Source organism: Polyodon spathula, chromosome 11 (assembly GCF_017654505.1).
Source record: "Polyodon spathula isolate WHYD16114869_AA chromosome 11, ASM1765450v1, whole genome shotgun sequence".
Classification (NCBI taxonomy): domain Eukaryota; kingdom Metazoa; phylum Chordata; class Actinopteri; order Acipenseriformes; family Polyodontidae; genus Polyodon; species Polyodon spathula.
This window is the reverse complement of record NC_054544.1, coordinates 16,957,532-16,979,177: the sequence shown is the minus strand read 5'-3', so window position 1 is coordinate 16,979,177 and position 21,646 is coordinate 16,957,532. Positions and strand designations below refer to the sequence as shown.

Here is a 21,646-nt window from a genome sequence, read left to right as displayed (position 1 = left end):
GGTTGCTTAAGATTAGGGTTGGGGTTGGGTTAGGATGGCATGATTTCGTAGAGTTGCCTAGCTCTGGAAGTGAAAGGTGGGAGTAAATGGCAAATGCCCACGAATCATCTGATGCCCTCACAACACTTTCTAGTGGATATTCCTTTACGCTGCCTTACAAACACTGAATATGTCATTGGAAAGCATCAGATATGTACATTTAAATAAGCCCTGAACCACGTTGGTGACTTTAAAGTGAATCAAGTCAGGACTTCCAAGTTCCAACTCCATCAGGGAAGTCTGGATTAGTGACTCCAGTGCACTATCATACAATATACTGTATACATGATTATTCCATATACTGAATATTCACAGGCATACAAATATATATTTTTAAATAGAGCATTCACTTCTTTACTGCACATTGCTTAGAAAACTGTAGAAAATAAACTACCGGTATTGTTTTCTGACAACAGAAATTCTGCACGATCATATATTTTATGAAAATGCCATCCTTTGAATAGTTGCTTTAACTACTAAATCACTTAATTGGTGTGTAAGATGTCTCCTATTAAATTACAAAAAAGAACACTCAGGAGCAACTATGACACAGTATATAGAACTGTGATACATTCACAGGAAGCATGGCACAACTTCCATACAAGATAATGGTACTGGAATTATGACAAATCCTAACAGTGATTGGTTGATTTATTATGCCTTACAAAAGATAAAATAAAGTTTGGTTCAGAACATTCTCTCTATCTCAAAATGTGGAAAGTTTAAAAAATACCCATGTGCCCCGCTAAACAATAAGACTTAAACTTACTATTACTCTTACTGTTTCGTCTGGAAAAAATAGACTTTGTTATTCACTTTTATCTAATGGCATAGCTAAAGAATTACAAGATTATCTACACTGTGTTAGTAATGTTTTTTTTGGAAAAAAATAGAACTTTGGGTTGATTTAGATTTTGTCCAACATAAACCGGCTGGGATGTTTTAAAATGTTGGCTAGAGTCTGTCAGCCTACTGAAAGGATTACTAATTGAATTGTCAGACAAAAAAAAGACTTAGTTGCATACCAATGAATAGGCAAGTTTCTAAAAACACTGTTGAAAGTACCAGTAAGCACTTGCATATCAAAAACAATTTAACACAGAATAAATAACCTTCACCAGAACTGTAAGGGGAAACACATCTCACACAGTATTTATTACCAAGAAAATGGAAGGTAAAATGAAGCTTAATAAAACCACAGAGAACAAAAAACAACAAAAAAAAAACACCCAAAACAAAGCACACACACCTCTTCCATGAAACTTAAAGCAAGCAAAAGTAAATGATACTGTTTCTACTGTAGCAACAATTTAAACGATTTGGATCCTATTTAATGTTACCTTGTGATTCTGAAATAGGCAGGGGTAGCTCATTACAATCTGAATATATATGCACTGGGTTGCATCCCTTCTATAGCATGCACACTCTTGAAAAAATATCCTAGAATACATTGGAATACTATAAACCCAACATACTGTGCACCTCGCATGATGCTGGTATATAGCATCCAGACATTTGAGAAACAGTGCATGTTAAAACTGAGACATTGCCTGCATCTAACTTTACAACTGCAAACAGACATTACAATTTGTCATACAGAAAGCACAGGGATGGAAATAAGACTTCTGCTGCACAGCAATTTGATCAATTCCTGGATTTACTATGCGCTTAAATCAGACACACCTGGGCTTGTTACCTATACACTGGGTTTGATATCAAAGCTCAAATCAAAACCTGGAATGGGTAAAACAGCTATGTAATAGGTGTCTTATTTCCATCGCTGAAGCATGCCTGAAACTGGCTGGTTACTGCAATTTGTCTCCTAAAAATATTTTCCTAAGACTGTGTGTTAGATTTTAAAAGACAAGTATGTCTTAAATGTTACTTTGTCTTTCATCTCACTTAAAATAAATAAATAAATACATACTGTAGTTGTTCCCATAGTACTGCCGCCTGTTTAAATGAGTAAGTTATGACAACACCTTGTCACACTACAGTGATGTGACTCTCATTAACACAACACACTAGAATAGAATGGTACTTCCTGATTTTACTGGAATGTAATCTATTAGAACACAAAAATCTGGACAAAACAGCCCCATTATTCCTGTACACAAATACCTGTAAAACATACAAACAAGTTAATGCTCCACTGCCACTCATTAGAAGGTATTGTCATTACCACTATCATGACTACATCGATTCCCAATTTAAACAGCGTAATGACCATCTGCTGTACAAGTACACCTCACTGTAAAACACCAGGGCTAATTCACAAGAACGCTGTTAAAATGACATATGTTGTTACTGCTGCTCCTCACTGAGATGGCTCTTAAGGGAAAATGCACAGAAAGAAACTAAAATACCTTCCTATTTAATACATAGCAAACTACTAAGTAATTAAATACCTGCTTTTGATTGGAATCTGAGAAAAAAGTGCAACAGCTTTATTGAAGCATTTCATATAAATTAGCACATTACCAAAATAAAATGAATCTACAGTGACTATCAACTATGGCCACCCCAGTGTATCTATATCACTGTACATCTAGTTATATCTACATACACAAACATTGTGTATAGCATAAAGGGAATACATGTGTTTTGCATTTTTTATGTTAACACTGAAAAACAGAATGATGGGAGACATTTGTTTTAACTGGCATTAAAAAAAGGCCACAATGATTCATCAAGCTAGAAATAACAACATTTTCCTTTGTGGTTGACCCCCCCCCCCCTTAAGGAACCCCCCCCCCCCCCCCCCCCCCCCCCCAAAAAAAAAAAAAAACATTCCTGCCAACACCTGGCCAGAAATCACAGTAAAAGTTGTGAAATAAACACATTTTTGCAAGAATGCCCAGGAGAAAATTCTAAATTATGCCAAAAAGTTACAGAAACAGAACTACTCTGATTGTGCCATAGGAGCCCTTTCTGACTAGTTTCTTCAATGTGTTAGCAACTGCATTTTTTCACTGTAACCCATATTAATAATCTTACAACAGTAGCATGAATTACAGTTTTATGAAATTAGCATCAACCTACCAAAGCACCACATCACAGCTGTCAGAAACAACTGTATTTTGGACTGGCAGCTCAGAAAAGCTAGCTAGGCAAGTATGCCACTCTGATATTCGTAAATATGCAATACATTTTTTAATGTAGTGTACTGCAACTGGTCAGATCTTTAAATTCTAAAATTACTTCAATACATTAAGCTCAGAACTGTATTAAAATTATTTTATAAAGCGTTTCAAGCTTCTCGTCTAAACTAGTGTTAAGAAAATAAATGTTCAACAGTCTGCACAAATATTTTTCTAAATATCTGTCTGTCTATCTATCTATTTATCGATCCATCTATTTATACACACATGTATCTCAATTGGTTTGCCCTGCTGTGTACACTGTTTTTGGAATTAGCACAACCGCGAAAAGTAATTTTTACACTGTCTGACTTTGTGTGTCTACAACGGATTTCACTCCTGGTTGATAAATGCATGAAAGGAAAGAACAGTAACTCCTGTTACAGGTGCATGTTTGACCTCTTTCAAGTAATGATGTGCCCTGGACATCTGTCATGCGAGCATTAACACAATACAGTCCATTCACTCTGCTACATGGCTGCAAGTGCTAATTTATAGGAAGAAAAAAAAAACCCACTAGAATACTTTCATTTCTGTCTTTGATGATACCCTGTTTGTTATGCTGCTAGGTCAGCTGTAGAAATACATCACTGAAATTGGCCAACAATCAGAGCAAGCTTACAGTTAAATTACACCTTTTCCTCTGCAAAATGACTGGTTTTAAACTTTAAATTATAATATACAGTTGATCAGAATATATCCAAATGTAAATCTGGATCTGTGTGACCTATTCGGGTGGATACTTCTATTGATCAAGTCTACTTGAGCAACCAAAAGGGCTACTGTAGCACTAAACTTCATCAGGCAGGAGGGTTCAACAATACAGATTTCAAACATGCTTATACCAGTGACTCCCTTTGGGAGCATGCTGAACCCAAGATACCACAAGAAGTGTTTACAAAGCGTCCACAATACATCAATCCAATTATATAAAAGTATTTTGCTATGGTGCCAAGGTTTTAAATTATTTTAAGTATCTAGTTCTGGCTTCCAAAGTTAAAACTGCGGAGCTGGCAGCATTTACGAGGTCTGAAATGAACAAGACTTTCCTTAAAAGAAAAAAAAGAAAAACCCATCAAACTACTGTATATATTCTTATACTCACAGATCCCCCACTCTCTTTTTTTCCTATCCTGTTATACAAAAATGTTAACAGGGACTGCTTAGCATCAGATCTCAAGAGAGGATCACCATAAGAGTGCAAGAGAACAGTTGTGTTTTCAAGGCAGGAAGTTCACCAAGGACAGGTTGAAGTCTGACATGGAGAGTGCAAAGATTGTTTTTATCGATTTCTGTCTAGCGTTCACATGGTATTGCACAAGTAAACTTCCAAATGTTATTACAAAAGATTTTTTTCACTTACCCAAAAAGTTTTGAATACTGTAAATAACTTGTTTAAACAAAACTACTTTGAGAACAAGTAGGCTTTCCCACTGCAATCGCTTGTCTGTGCTAATAAACTGAGTCACTGACAGTTTTCTCCAAAACCATTACCAATATACAGTACTCAGTTCACACAAATTAAAATAAACTGACTATTACATTTACTACAGCTATGAATAAGACAATACATGTTGTATTACTGTAGCTTTTATAAGGCAGCATTACAATAAAATCTTAAAGATGCATCCCTGCGAGTGAAGATAGCATTTATTACAAGCTATGCTGCTCAACCTTTGTATCTAACTTTTCTTCAGCTCTTTGCAGTGTTTTCTCTATTTTTACTTGATGCATCTGGCAAGTTGTATTACCTTCATGTTTTAGCTGTGATAATACACCTGCATACACAGCTACTTTTTAACAGTTACATGCAGAATATTCTCTCAGACACTTTGCTAAGGCTGGCAGGATCATCACAGATGCTGACATTATTATTTAACCCTATTTCTGACAGTGTAGCTGGGATAACCAATGTGTTTGAGGTTTGCAGCAGACTAATGCAAGGGCATAACGACGGTGATGATGGTGATTGAGAGGAAGGTAGAAGTGACTGGAATGTTCAAATGTGAAGCTATGTGAGAAAGCCAGGTATTGCTATGCAACAGGAGTCTTATTTCCACCCCTACAGCATAACAGGGTCGGTGTCAATACCGTAACGACCTAAACCACGGTAAATCGACTCACCTCGGCTGCACTGTGTCTCTGTCTTCTAGACAGCAAGTTATGAAACACTAGCTTTTGCCCAGTTGAAGTATGTTCAATTAAAAGAAAATATTTGAAAAAACTTGCACATATAAATAGTTAAACTTACCCTGGGCTCATAGCTAGGGCCTCTCCGTCTTCCTTCAATTTCCTCGTATGGGGGAGCGACCCCCTCTCTTCTGGCCTGGTGATACTCCTTCCTCAATTGTTGGATCCGGTCTACATTACTGGCTGTGCCCTGTCCGCTGTGAATCACAAAGAGAAGCACAGCAATGAACGGTAGAGGAATCTCAAGGCAAACAATGACCTTTCCCACTGTAAATACAAGGCATCTTTGCCTTTCTGTGATCTCTTCAGCTTGTTGGCAAAATAAATCCAGAAACAAACATTGCCTAGGAACCAGAGTTTTCATGTCAATCCTTTGAAGCAACTAACCCACTGGTGTAGTCTAACGTGATTCTGAATAGCCAGGTTTCTCAAGACGCAGGCACTGCCTAATGTTACCATATATTCTGCTTAATTAATTATTTTTAGGAAGTAAAGTTGTCAACATAACTTACAGCATAATCGTATTATTATCGTATTCTTCTTCCAACTAGAAGCAAAGATACTTTTTACTATCCCTTAAAAACATCATGCCTCTCTGAGCATAAAAGTAGATAAGTGACAGCCTAATTCTGTACTCACAGTGAATCATGAATTTCAACTAAACTTCTGACAGCTATTAAAATATATGTGCCACATTGAAACACTGCATTTAAATTCAATCACTACCACATGAATATATGCATGCACAAAATGCAATATGATATTATATGCTGTAAATCAATGGTCAGAAGAGGCTTTCATACACTACTGATAAGACGGCACAGTTTCTTTAGTCAATAAAATCTAAACATTTTTTTTTCCTGTTGATTTGAGACAAAATGCTTTGTAGTTTAGGTTCTAGTAATATCCAGCTTTTTTTTGTTTTTAATTTATTTACTAATTTATTTACTAATTTATTTACGTCGACCTGGAACTCTTTTGAAACCCTTCCAAAAGAAATACATTTTTTAGAAATCCTGCCGTTTTATATTCAGCAGTACAAACTCTTAGTCTCTCATAGAAGTACATTTAAATCTGCAATGAAAGAACAGTGCAGTACACAAGCTTAACCTCTGCAGAAGTACATGAACAATATTTGGTTTAAGAGTCACAACGTGTACAAAGAACAACAGGCACCACTGTAATTGAGAAAAATGATAAACACACTACTAGAGTGAAACCTTTATATTGACTGAACTTATCACACTTTTATTAGAGAATAACAAAAAAAAAAAAAACTACCATAACACTGAAGCCAGAACAGCAATCAATGGTTAATGTTGGTTATATATTACAGGAGTATAGACACAAACACAGGGTCAAAAGAAAAAAATAATGCAGTAACTTGTACATAACAGCCATGCACAGAGAAAAATGAAATGCTGCATTTCAATGTTTATTTCTACTTTCTAGTGATGCCTTTCTAGCGATGCAGCAATTTAAAAATAATTTTTTAGTTGACACACCATACGAGAAGTTGTTGTTGTTTTATACGACTGTGAAACTCAAGACCTTTGAATAGAAAGCCACCTAAATTAAATTACAAAACAGGAACGGGAAACATCAAAAACAACCTTTGCTACTCTCCTCACTCTCAAACAAAATGCTTTCTACAAAACACAAAGCCATCTGCCTATCTGCTGCAAGGTTTTATTAACAAAGACTTCCATTCATCATGGGTAGTCCAAGCAATTTTTCAAGTATTTGAGACAGAAGGTATTTATTTTATTGCTTGTTACCGAGAGAAGTCACGCTGTTTTCATTTCACAAACTTGCCCCACAGCTACTTAAAAACAGCATCGCTGTTGAGATGTTCGGCTAAGCGACCATCAGAGCCGGATTAAGCAGATGACTCCCATTACAAGGCAGCAAGCTGCACTGACAGTGTGCACAAACTTGCCATCTGCGTGGTGGCAAGTGACTCAACAGGTGCTGTAGCACAGGCTGGTGAAGATCTGTCAACCAGGTGGAGTTTCAGTAGTGCCCCATCATCCATTGTTGGTGGACTGAATGCATGTGCAACACAAATACCACCACGGTGTTGTTACAACAGCTGACCGGAAAGGACAAACTCTTGAAAAGAAAGAAAAAAAAATTGGAATCAAATGTCTGAAATATTACCAGGGTCTCACCACAAATATTTCAGATAAATTATGAACAGCTAAAAGTGGATTATTTACCTTTGTTTCATCCTCACCTTTTATAGCCTTGTTTTTACTTAAAATGGAATTTTGAAAGACTTAGGACAACATATTTGTGATCTCTAAATAGTACCGAATAGACTTTAAATAGATTAAAATAACACTCTAAACACGGGTACAAAAAATGAGCTGCTAATAAATGTTTCCGAGTTCCGAGTTTTAAGATTCATATAGTTGGAGACAGGACAGTAAAACATGTCAAATCTAATTTAAACAGAACTTACTTTCAGTGGATCAACTCATTCGCAATGCTAATGGAATGTTTAACTATTGCTAGACGATGATGGACTCAGAGTGAGTAGGCGCTACAAAAGAAACACTCAAGATTATATCAGCCTGCTGTTTTTTTTTCTGTTTTGTTTTATATGTACTTTTCCAGATTCGTGTTAACAAGCTGCTAAGAGTGCCAAGCATGCCAAATGGATGATGCTACTGGGGGCTGACAAAAAAAAAAAACAAACAAAAAAAAAAACAGTGCAACTTCAAGCTGTACAAAATAACAGGACATGTGTTTGTGCTGTGCCTCCCATGAAACTGAGAAGAATGGAAGCTCTTTTTGCTCTTAATTACCAAGACATGAAGCTAAGACTAATTGTGTTGTGTAAACACAACACCTAGGGAACCAATGGCATGCTATGATATGCCCCCCCCCCCCCACCATTTTATCCGTCAACCAAAGGACCGAAATACTAAAAACACCCCAATGATGAAGACACCTGAGGGGGGAGGTGAAGTCTGCAGGCTCTCTTATATTTTTCTAGTGCTGGCAAAGTCTTAATCAGTACTTTTCATTCCCCTCAGGGTGATACTGTTCTTGCTTTCAGAGAAGAAAGACAACCCCCATGCCTACCTGACCGGCAGCCAGAAACTTTATGCATCTCATCAGGAATTTCAGTCTCCTAGGTTTTAATACGCTGACACATCTCTGTTTTAATAACAACGCAGCAGTCCATTTTCACAGCTCCTTGCAGGCAGGGTTTTCAGTCGTCAGTCAGACTTTTCATGTATTTATTTTTGTACATTTTTTTTTTTTTTTTACCCCAACTGCAATCTGCTGGTATCTAAAGAATAAGCATGATTGCATATCACAGTAGGGGAAGAAACATCCCGGCAGATATTCCCCAAATTACAAGATAAAAACAGACTGTAATCAGCCAACAACTGAGAACTCACAGGGTTAAGACTGCTTAAAAGTGACATTTCAGTAGAAAGATTTATAATGAAAAGCACTACAAACGCACAATGCCTGCCAGTTTAACTTTTTTTTTTAATTCTGCTTTTTTGTTTTCTTTCAGATGATTAACTGTCATAAATGCTCTTTGTTCAACAAAAAAATCATGTGTCTTGCCTTGAGAGGACAAAGTTATGCTGACATGCATCTTCCTGCATTTTCCCCTCACGCAAATTTTCCCTTATGGCTAGTTTTCTGGATTTATGGAACACCAGAAAAAACAACAGTTTTATCAATGTCATCTATTGATTCTGACAAAGAACAGGTTTTATCATAAAAATGTCATTTCATTCTCCAACGGCCTGCAAGTAATTTACCACTCTTCTAAAAGCTTCACTTGCATGGTCATTTTTTTCTGAAAGTATACCATTAGGTCTTATTCAATAGTTTAAAAAGACATGATCATGCTCTTTCTTTTAATCATTTTCCATATGCATTTTGGGGAATAACAGGTAACTAACAACATCAGTGCAAGTTGGACAGATTGAAATAAACTGAACCCAAAACTGAAATCAAAAGTGCTTTGAAATTGGCAAATGGAGTCATGACACAAGAGAGATGGTCTCTATTTTTAAACAAAGGACCATGTATTTGTTTACTGAACCGAGACACAGTGTTAAACGATTATAGTCACAACTAGACAGGGCTTGGAAGTGCCAATTGCAGTGAAACGTCATTAAATAAACAACAACAAACAAAAAAGTATATAATGTGCCGGGATGGTGTCACCAGAGTTAATGTGGGAGAGGTTATGCAAATACTTTTCAAGCTATTTTTGTTGCTGAACAGATTAATTTCAACAAACTTTCCATAACAAACTGTTACTCAGGCAGAAGGAAAGAATACAGAGATAGCCTTTACGGCTTTGAAGTTGAAAAAAGACAGTTTACAGACGAGAGGAGGCCATTCGGCCCATCTTGCTTGTTTGGTTGTAAGTAGCTTATTGATCCCAGGATCTCATCATGCAGCTTCTTGAAGTATCCCCGAGTGTCAGCTTCAACAACTTTACTGAGGAGTTGGTTCCAGACTGCAACAATTCTCTGTGTTAAAAAAGCCTCCTATTTTCTGTTCTGAATGCCCCTATCTAATCTCCATTTGTGACCCCTGGTCCTTGTTTCTTTTTTCAGGTCGAAAAAGTCCCTTGGGTCGACATTGTCAATACCTACAGCACAGCATGTGATTAGGTACCAGTAATCTACAGCTCTGAATTTGAAAAGTATACACATCCTGGAAAAAGAAATGAACACTCAAAACATCTTTAGTAGAACAGATGGAGGGCAGTGATGATGTTGCGTGCCATACACACAAAGCAATAATAGGCAACTTGGAGGGACTTTAATTTTGTTTTAAATCATACTTTCAGCCAATAAAGGCTTTATTTAATAACTTTATAATACAATTTATTTTTACCATAACTGTCTTCATGTGAGATCTTGACAGTTTTTTTTAAGACACGACATATTGCTTATTAAAGTAAAGATGACTGTACAATTTCAATTAGAAGAAAAGCAAATTTGCAACAAAATGTGTGTCATGTTAACTAAAGATGATTTATGTACTCTACAGATGGCCCAGTCATAATTTAGAAGATGGCATTCTTAACCATATCACTACGGGGTCAACTTCAGACTAAATTAATGGAAAATCCAAGCAATGCCAGCACTTCCTACTTCACTAAGGTTTACAAGGCTCCAGTACATTTGTTCATTCCCACTGGTTTCTAAGTACCGTCCAATTAAATGGGCGGATTTAGAATCAGCCCCAGGCACTGCAAGGGTTAAAGAACTGAGTTCCAGCAGCTTTTGATCCATGACAGGAACTCTGTGACGGCCAGCAGTTATGAAGTTTCTTTATCACAGTGCCCTAGAGAAACCTCCAGACTGCAGGAAAATGCATTGCGGAGTGTATCATTCCAAAAATCCATTAGCTAATCCCGGGAACATAATTAGAGCTGCCATTTTGATTGAGCACACACTAGGCAGTCCAAATGAATAACACTATCAATGTTTAATTAGAAATCACACAGCCTATGGCTCAAAACTCTTAATCATACAGTTCACTTGCTGCAGTGTTAAAATAAAGTGTGTTCTGCACTATGACCCGCAGAAGAGGAGAGCGGGGGGGGGGGGGGGGGGAATACATTGGCTGCAACAGTTCATTTGGTCACCACTTTTTATTTTAATCTGCAGTCCCAACTTGAGTATTTACAGTAAAGGGTAGGCATATTTATTTTCCTTGCTCCGAAGAAACCAACAAGCTAACATAATATACAGGACCACTATTGATTTAGTTCTTTAAGAACAGTGTTTATCAAAGTTTGTGAAACCAAAATTAGTATAAAGATGGAGAATTACACTTGCTGCAGGTTTTTAACAACATGGATTGTTGAATGGCCGGTAATTTCCTGAGGGAGCTACGTGGGCTTTACAATAGTCAAAATGTTACATTTGACCACTGCTGTTGAGAAAGTAAGTTTAGGACTGGCAGCTACTCCTTCATGGACCAATGCTCCTCCTCTGGCTCTTCAGACAGGAGGTAACCACTCATGCCTATTCTGGCCTTTGAGGAAGATAGCGCCTCATACTTTTGCCTTTGAGGACGGTAACTCTTCCCACTCCGGCTTTCGGGGCTCCAGCTCCTCCCTCTATGGCTTTTCACCCACATCTCCGTTGGCTCCCCTCTCTGGCTCAATAAGCAGTGCCTCCAGTGGCTGCTGATCGTCCCCGCCAAAAAAATGTTCAGGGGTCTGGAGCATCAGCTCTTTCACCAGGGTCCTCTGGAATCACACTCTGATGTCCTGCCTTGGCTTGGCGAAACACAGCGAATCCCTTGCTGCCACCAAATGTAACAGGGTAGTTGCTTGTGGGTGCGTGCATTCGCTGCTAAGTGACAGGCGGGAGATAGAGACAGAGGTTGAAGATGACACGCCCCGCAGGTTCCACCACTGAGGGGCAAAGGTGGAGAAGGAGTGGGCTCTGGAGGACGGGGAGCAGAGGGGGTGTACAGCTAGTCTGCTGGAGGTGGAAGAGCGGAGCAGACGAGAGAGGGTGCAAGAAGAAATGATAGTCTGGAGATAGGAGGAAGCAGAATGACCAAGACAGCGATAGGCAAGTACAAGAGTTTTGAATTGGATGCGAGCAGTGATAGGGAGCCGGTGCAGAAAGCGGAGTAGCGGTGTAGCGTGGGAGAAATGGGGAAGGGAGAAGTGAGAAGACAAGGCGAGCAGCAGAGTTTTGGATGAGCTGGATTGGACAGGTAGCAGAGGCAGGAAGGCCGGACAGGAGGGAACTGCAGTAGTCAAGGTGGGACAGTACCAGGGTCTGAACTAGGAGTTATGTGGAGTAGTCGGTGAGGAAGGGGCGAATTCTGCATATGTTGCTGAGGAAGAAACGACAGGTGTGTGCCACAGTAGAGAGGTGCTGAGAGTGAGGGAGGGGTCAAGGGTGACACCAAGGTTTTTGGTAGATGAGGAAGGAGAGAGGGTGGATTGAAGTGGAATAGAGATAGAGAGATCAGCAGCAGGGGAGGAAGAGGGTGGAAGAAAAGGAGATCTGAATTTGAGAGACTGAGTTTGAGGAGATGGCAGAGAGACAGGTAGAGATATGGGAGGAAGGCAAAGGAGAGGAAAATCTGGGCATCATCAGCATAGCATAATGCGAACTGGTGGAAGACTGCTTTACCAGGGAGCTTACTGGTAACAGTGACTGGCTAGCACTCCATAGCTCTGCTTGTATTGTCTGCACCAGACTATCTGTAATCTGAAGAAATTGTAGATGCAATTTTTCATTTGTAATGGTTTTTGCTCAGAAAAAAAGTCAGCTCAGCAAATCTTAAGTGCTCTGCAAATAATGGCTTGAAGCTTTGCCACATAAATCCCGGAAGAAATGCATCTTTCAACAATGATGCTGCCTGCTTTCACGAGGGCCTCGCTGCTTTCAAAATTTATAGTTTCATTTAAGAAATGGACTGTAAAACGCCTTGGTATAACTGTCAATCAATGCTGCCTGTCAACAACCAACAGTCCAGATTTAAGTATTAAGAAGCACTAGCCCAAATCGCAGGAACAATCCAGAGTGGTTGACCAAAGAAAAGAAAAGCCCTACTAGATGTGGTATTTAAAAAAAAAAAAAAACAACCTATGTGTTGCTTATATGTGTTTTTACCCCTTTCTTGCAGACAGGCTGAAGCTGCCAAAAGCAACCTTAATCATGATTTAACAACCTGTGAATCCACCTGCAATCAAAACTTGGTGAACTATAAAGCAGCTTTCATGACTGAGTTCACTCAAATAGATGCCCAGCAGAGCCATACAATATTTTACAAAAAAAAAAATGTTTTAAATTAAATGATGACACATTTAGCCTAGTTAGACATATCACATTAACCCCTGCAATGGTACAATGTTGGCCTACTGTACATACACTAAGAAAATACCAGGTAAACACAATAAGTAAGCACGCTTTGATAAAAAATATGAGCAGTATGGCTTTAAGAATTTGTAACTAATTTGCATCAAGTGAATGCAGTGTGGAGCTGGGATTGTAAACAGACAGTAGGTCAAAGACATATGAAGGGGCAAGACCATTGACTTATTACACCTCGAAAACACTTGTCTGCCAGCCTGTACAAAACTGGAGGAGGTAATGCGTCTGGCTGTAGGATCAAAGCAACAAACTGGAAAGTCGCCCAGATATTACACAATTCATACTGTAACCAGCAGAGCTACCATACAGCATTGGCTTGAGTTAAAAAATATATATATATTAATAATTTCAGAAAATGTCAGTGGCCATGGTCCTGTAATGAACCTACATGGTGCTCGGATCAAATGCTCATTAAAGACAACAGGTAGGAATAATAATGAACCATAACTGTTCCCACTACAGCTTGTCATGATTCACTCTTTCTCTATAAGGTTTCCTAGGCTACCCGCAGCATATCAGCTAGTCACAGCTGTTAAGACTCATTTCCATTGGCGTTTATTTTAATGTTTTATGAGGCAGCTAAGAAATGGCAGATTAATTCAGTTGTGGTACTACAAAATATATTAAAAAAAGGGTTATTCAGTCTAGGACAGCTTGATCATTAATACTAAAAGATACCCTGGGAAAGATATATGATAAATCAATACAAATTGGTATGAATACAAAGATTACAAAGATTAAAAGAATGTATGTTAACAATGTAGAGTCACAATACCAGACATCATCGCTTTAAAAAGTGACTGCACTTGCTACCAAAGGGTATATCAGGGGGTGTGGCAAAGCAATCTGTTCCTTTGTTATGGTTACGAAAGGACCAGTGAAGGAGTACTGTGTTGTAAAAAGAAACCATGAGTTTACGTGTGTTGTTTTGTCTATTAAATTGTTACGTTTGTCGTTTATAGAAGGCTAATATCTGGGAGATGTAGATAACTGCCAGCAAATGTCACCATTGTGCACAATAAACCTGTAATTCACCCCTTGCACTAACAGCATTCACTCTGGACTTGTGACAGTGTTGTGCTTGTTTGTTTGTGAATATTGTTTACGGAAATTAACCCCCGTGGCCTAGCTGTGCCATACACATTGCTGCGTAGGGCCAGTTTATTATTATTTAAGTGTTGCGAGGACGCAACCCAGCAAAATAAAGAGTTGTTTAACCATGAACTGTGTTGTGTCAAATCATTCCCGAGCACTGCATCACCTCTACACCTGTGCACTGCAAACCACTTTGCCACAGTGACCTAGATAGACTTTATGTAAATTAAGAAATGGAAGCGTGACATACTGTACAGAAGCATGGACAAGTTCCAAAATATATCCATAGATACTGAACTTGCAAAAACTTGTGGTCACCTTTCTAGTTGCAGGTTTATGTAAAACGCTAAATAGTGACATACAGTATGTGCACCTCCACTACATCCCATTCTTCAGGGATAAGCATTCCCAGTAGGTGATAGACATTTTTGAGAAACATTAAAAATTAGACATTAGACTACATGCAAAAGCGACCTTCCAGAAATGATTTGTTATCCCCTGCTGGGGAAGAAATCTGCTATGATGTTACACTTCACAGATTTTTCCACAAAGAAATCACTTACAGTATGTAAAAGCTATTGCTAATATCAGGTTCTGGGGATATATAGGGGGTATCTGTCTGTCTGTCTGTCTGTCCCTCCATCTGTATACACTGCACATATCTGGAGAACTACTTATCCAGTTGTCATGAAACTTGGTATTAACATTAACTATCTTAAGTTTTTGAGAGTATCAGACTCTATCAGTATTGCTTATGAAGTAATTACGTTATAATTATTTTTCTACACTATTCTGTACAACTGTTAATAATGTTACAGTCATCAACTTTTTCATCATACCGATAGCTCTATTTGACTTTATAGTGGTACTACTTGTCATCTACTGCTATGGTTTCTATACCTCTTTTTTACTGCAAGAACACAAACAGTATTGCCCAGTGATAAGCACAGTGGGAAAAATTACATATAACAATTTCGGTATCAGTTGTGTAAAAAATGAGGAAAGAAAAAAACAAAACTTGCAGATGCTTTTCAGTTTCAATATAAATGGCAGTAAAACGTGTGCTCTTCCATCTTCTCTTGTATAGATTAAATGACTCTTCCCCAGTTTAGTGACATTTTCTCAAATGGAGTTTGACAACAAAAGGCAGACTTTTCCAACAGCTTGGAGGAAAACTTCCTAACAAGGAGTGACACCACTTGAAACGGCTTTTACAATTGTAACAAAAATAAAGATGGCATTACATTATTTAGAAAGATCTCCTATTTTGGGGGACGGGGGACGGACAGATTGAAGCAACACTACAGCTGTTTCTATTGATATGTATTTTCTTCTTTCTGTAGCCACTACTTACAGAGAGCCACAAGGTTACAGATGAAAGACTATGGTGGCTATTCTCTTCATTCTTTCAATGGGTTTCTGCACATCTTGTTACTGATGAGTGCCCCTGTAGGCTTGCACAACCGAGGTCCAGAAATACGTGGTACTGCTAAGTAGCCAACTGTGCTGGGATTCAAAATCCACATCTCTGAATGGTGCAGAGGTTAAACTGATTACCATACTATTGTGCAGAAGTGGATGAAAATGAAATTTTAGTTGAATGAGAGACACAAACGAGCAAACATTTAGTCAGCCCAGATCTTTGTTTGTGTCACTTCTATAGGGTCTCCTTTTTAATCTCATAGAGTGAAAGCTTTCAAAAGACAGAATATACAGTATCTTCCAAGCCTTAGACATCTTGAAAAAAGACCCATTGATTTTGTTATGTGCACAACACCTTGTTATAAACATTTACTTTGCCACACATCTTCTTCATGCATATATCTGAAATATATTCAAATGGAAATTCTCACAGATTTTATTGTCAAGGAACTGAACTTACTAAAAAAAACTAATTTTCCCAAGCTTTTTATTTAATGGAGAGAAACTTGTTGCTAGGCTACAAATTACTTTTGAAGCAACGGGAGTGGATATGGGGGGGCGGGGTGCAGGGACATTGATGCAGCGTGTTGACAGTTGGTGATTATTTTAATTAGGGGAGTGGGGATTATTTTTAGCTATGCTCTCTGGAGAGCGACAATCCAATTCAGATGGACAAACGTGTGTGCTGTCCATAACTGCAAGATGAAGAACGACACTTTGCTGGCTCTCTCAAATTAAGCATGATTTGCCCACTCTGCAATCTTCAACGATTACTAATGTCTCTTGTGCTTGTTTAGCTCCCCGCCTGGTGCATTACAGAAATGGCCGGTGATTTTAGATGTAGCAAATGCATTAAAACAAGCATCCTCCATCATTACCTGGGAGAGAGAAGGAGAGCGAAATACACACTTAAGACTAGCAGCCCATTAATCTGGCTTCAGCTTTTCTCCAAGTACTCAATCAAACAGAACCAGCAGATTAATTAACGCCCTGAAAGAAATCAGTAAGGAGCACTTCAAAACTCTCCGGATCAACGCTAAAAGCTTTTCTGGATTAATTTATAATTCTGTCGGTGAGACACATCAACCGGGGAAGAAAAAAAAAAAAACCTAACAGTTTGAACCCATTGTACTCACATGAAACCCCTTTTCAACTTAACTATGAAGCCCTTTTACTCAAAATGGAAAAGCACTCCAATTAGCACTGCTTAACTCACTCATGTCTGCATACAGAACACAGTATATAGTGCCCTGGCTAATGTACTGTAACTTTTTACAATACCTTTTCCCTTTCCTTCCTGCTACAGCTGCTGATGCAGTTGCATCCTACCTCTTTCATTAGACAATTATTTGCTTCTAATTGGACACAAAAAACCTAGTGGTGCTATGGTTGTTATAGTAACTTTTCTAAAAGCTCTCCTGCTTCCCTCTCCAAAGGCTTGTAGTAGCTTCCAATCCCAGATCTTGCTCATGCCAGCTGCAGCACAGAACATAGGCAAAAGGGCTCTGACATTTTGTATGAAAGGGTTTTATCATTATGTATTTTTAGCAAGCTTCTCTTAAGAAGTCGAGATAGAGTGAGAGAAAGAGGGAACGTATGAGCGCATGAGTGTGTGTATAAAACCTGTTACCAGCCTACTGTCTGTTTTTTCTTTTTTTTTTCATATTTTGTAAAATTGCTAATTATTTTATTATTTTCTCCTAATTTAGCAAATCCAATCATTATTAGGCTCAGCTCACCACTACCACTCCTGCGCTGACTTGGGAGCGGCGAAGACAAACACGCTGTCCTCTGAAGCGTGTGCAATCAGCCAACCGCTTTTTTCACACTGCAGACTCACCATGCAGCCACCTTAGAGCTACAGCGTCGGAGGACAATGCAGCTCTTGGCAGCTTACAGGCAAGTCCGCAAGCACCCGGCCAGACTACAGGGGTCACTGATACACAATGAGCCGAGGACACCCTGGCCGATCTAAGACCACCCTCCCGGGTGACTTGGTCAATTGTGCGCCACCCCCTGGGATTTCCCGTCTATGGTCGGCAATAGAATAGCCTGGACTCGAACAGGCGACCTCCAGGCTATGGGGCACATCCTGCACTCCACTAGACCTAGAGAAACTCTACCACAATTAAGTTAACATGACATGTAAATTCAAATAAAACCCAATACAATACTAAGTCTATTACGGCAGTTGACGGATATAGCGATAAACAACTGACCCAGGGTTATTGAAGTATTGTATTACTACAAATTAGATAACCCAAGGACAATCACTTGTAATCAATCTTTTGCATACCACTTGTTCATGCATCTTTTTCTTAGTAATGTGTTTCTTTTTTGGTTCAAGGTGGGGCGATTTTTTGTGATCAGTTTTGTGTATACAGTGAATATTCCTGTTTGGAGCAGAATTAGGCAAATACTGTACTATGGGTGTGGTAATTCCAATAATAAAAAGCTTTTTTTTATTATTATTATTGAAAACCTTCCTTTATAGTTTGGGGAATCTGAAGATGCATTAAACTACAAGTATTTATACAAAAAATTACTTCAACAATCAATTTTTAATTAGCATAACAAGACTCTAAGAGAAAACCAAATCTCTATAAATAACAATACATTGAGCATGTGTGTGGGAGGGTGGAGGGTAGTTTGAGAAGAATCAACTGTTCTTGCTGAAATTAAAAAGGAATTAAGTGTTGGTTGCCTGCCCTTTACAACTCCAGAAGTTTATTTTATTGCCTGACTGTGACGTCTAATTAATCTTATATGACTGACCTTAAAATCTAAAATGCCATCTCTAAAATCTGCATTTCACAAATTCACTTTTTAGCATTCAAACTTTAATTAGAGATTATGGCAGACTGTCCCGCCCCTATGTATATATCTGCACTGTTATTATTATTATTATTATTATTATTATTATTGTATTATGATTTTATGTATATATGATGGCAGAAAGCCAGTATTTGCATTATTATTGTTTGCGGCATTGACGAAAAGTCGCCACCATTATTTGTTAATGTTTTAGTTTTTTAATTACTTCGTGGGAATGCGTGGCTGATCAGCTACATAATATAATTAGCTGACAGTCACGCATCCATAGTGAACCCATGCAGAATGTGACTGAGGGGTTAACACAATAATTAATAGCAAGTTAATCCCTCGGTCACCACTATATAAACCTGCAGCTTTGGCTGCAATGGGAGGAGAGTGCTCAGAGAGTGGTGAACAGGAGTAAAGAGAGGAGGTAACCTAGATCATAAAATATCAAACAATTGCTAAATGGGTCTACACCAGCAATATACTTATTTTGTTCCATTTGCTTGTTTGTTTGGCCAACGTGCCATTTTGTTTGAAGTGTTTTGTTTTGTTAAAACATTTACTTTTGTTTGTTTAATAGAACGCTGAGTGCTGTAGCGTCTCAGTTTCACCCGCCAGTATTTGTGTTTTGGTCTCTGTTTCTGGTCTGACGTCACCCTACAGCCATCTCTACCACAGATCTATAAAAGTTCTGTGTATTGTATAAAATGCAAAAATATGATAAGAAGTTAATGAGTTATTAACAACAATAAAATATTTCAAATGAATATGCTGGCTGTGTGCTGCACACAGAATGTTTCTGAATACCACAAACTGAAAAGTTTCTTACCGTAACCCTGGTTACCTGAAATAGAAGATGACCACCAACATAACTTTTGGGATATGCTTGCCACAGGTCAGGTACTCACTGAACATTTTATGTCAGAGCTGCCGATAGGCCCCTCTGTGGGGTGACGTCCTCGGTCCCGCCTACCGAGGGATTAAGCAGTCAACCCCGTGGAAATGATTTCCCCTTTTGCATCGAACCTGTTAGGGCGACCAATGTGACCTCGCTGGTTGGTGGTTGTCTTCTCTTCAGGGAACCAGGGTTAGTGAAATATACATTTTACTACCAGTATATCATTATTATCATTGCAATCACAAAGAAAAGCATTATAGGTATTTATAATACACTCTACATCATTTATTCTTTACCTTACTTACGCGTTGCAAAAATGCTTGTGAAGAACAAGCACTTGCCATCTTGAGTAGCACAAGCCAGCTTTAAACTCGTAGATATACGACAAAATAAATGTGTTTTTTTTTTTTTTTTTTTTTTTTTTTTACTACAAACAACAAATACAGTATCTTAAAGAAATACTTTAATTGGTTGCTTCAGTAGCTTTACAATTGACAACATAAGCAGACTTTAAATCTATATTTATCTTTAATTATGCAGTGTTACTAATGGGACTTTGCATGTACACCATGCACTAATTACTCCTAAGAAAAAATAACTATTAACATCGCATTATCATAAACAATCTTAATGGCCCTGGCATTGAATCTGGTATTATTTTATTCAATCATTTCACAGCAGCGTGCATCAACGCGTTCAGCTTGTTCAGTGATCTTTATAGCAGTGTACTGGAATCTTTTAATTTGATGTTTCCTAAGTGCTCCTGCAGATGCAATACTGAGAATGGGAAGTTAAGTTAAAAGGACACTGCAGAGACTTTTCTGCCAAACAAACATATGGACAGAACTTACTGAGCTATGCAAAGTGTCATCCTTTAATAACAAGTGAAATAAACTGCTAATATTTCATTGCTTAGATCTGCATAGAAGTCATTACTGGTAATTATGTCACTTGTACTCATGTTTTTTTTAAAGGAGTAGAGATCCTGTAGAATATCTCTTAGCAGTTAAACTGAAATAATGTGTTTTATTAATCTCTCCTCAATGTTTACATAAATGATCAAGTAGTGAGTAAAGCAGATTCCTGTACCATAACCCCAAACTCAAGAGACCCAGGGAGGACCTGTACATGAATATTACAATTCCTAAATATTTAATTAGAGCTCTTCAAAATTATAATTTTTCATTTTCAGAATACATCCCTATCTAAGTGTCCTCTTTAATCAAACACATTAAGGGAATCTCTCTGCTCTTATGTATTTAGGGTAGCAATCTTTTTAGTGATTAACCATTCTTGGACTTGGGCTCCCTGCAGACTGAGCTCAGAATAGAGGTCTAAAAACCCCTGAGATAATTCAATAAATTATTAAATCAAACTGCCCCATAGACTCTGGGCTACAACCATAAATAAAGAGCATGCCAAATATTTAAAGACAATCTGTTTTGTCTGATTTTTCAAAGGGTAATTTTTCCTCATTCTTCCTCATTGTGTTACACTAAAAAGAAGACTTAAAACAATTCAACATCACACCAATTCATTATAATCTAATTTGACAGTTTGATTTTTGGCTTTCTTTTGGCGGGCGTATTAGTCCAATGCAATTATCATGGTACGATTGTAAAAAAGACCATCGCTATTTCTGATACCTGTCAGCATGTGGAGCGGGCTGGTTTCGAGGTTTGTTAACCTTGGCGTAGAGTCCTTCCAGATGCTCTTGATCTGCAGGAGGGTCCCTCTGGTAGTTAATGGGCGCAGGAGGCAGGTGTGGGGAGGGTGGCCTGTACACACAATGGGGCGGTGCCTTCTCCCTGAAGTTGTTGATTCGTGCATAGTTTGGGTCAGCCATATCATCCTCAAAATCAGGCAGTGGGGGACCACAAGCAGGAACGGGATCGCATTTCACTTTGGCTTGCTTCTCCCTCAGCTCCAGGTGTTTCGCCTCAATCCTTACAACAAAACATTATGGCTCAATAATAAAACAAACATTATGGCTTGGTTACGTTATATATCTGCACTGACAGAAGAAACCCTCCTAGAGCATGGTGTCTGCAGCACCCCCTACAGGGGATTCCAGGGAATGTATAATGGCTAATGGAAGGAAACTATGTAAAATAGTCTATATTCAGATTCATACCCAGATGTATCAG

At 38.3% G+C, this 21,646-nt stretch overlaps 1 protein-coding gene across 2 annotated transcripts in view; it reads right to left on the bottom strand.

Annotated features, from left to right (window-relative positions):
- Positions 1 to 21,230, bottom strand: part of LOC121322850 (neuropilin-2-like) — a 141,929-nt gene extending 120,699 nt beyond the window's left edge. Inside the window, exon 1 of one of the 2 annotated variants that reach the window (XM_041263273.1) lies at positions 21,146 to 21,230. The gene's annotated coding sequence lies outside the window, so the exon portion shown is untranslated. Of the gene's footprint in view, positions 1 to 5,430; positions 5,514 to 21,145 lie in introns of those variants that run through there. The other variant, XM_041263271.1, reaches the window with a different exon arrangement.
- Positions 21,231 to 21,646: the final 416 nt, after the last annotated feature.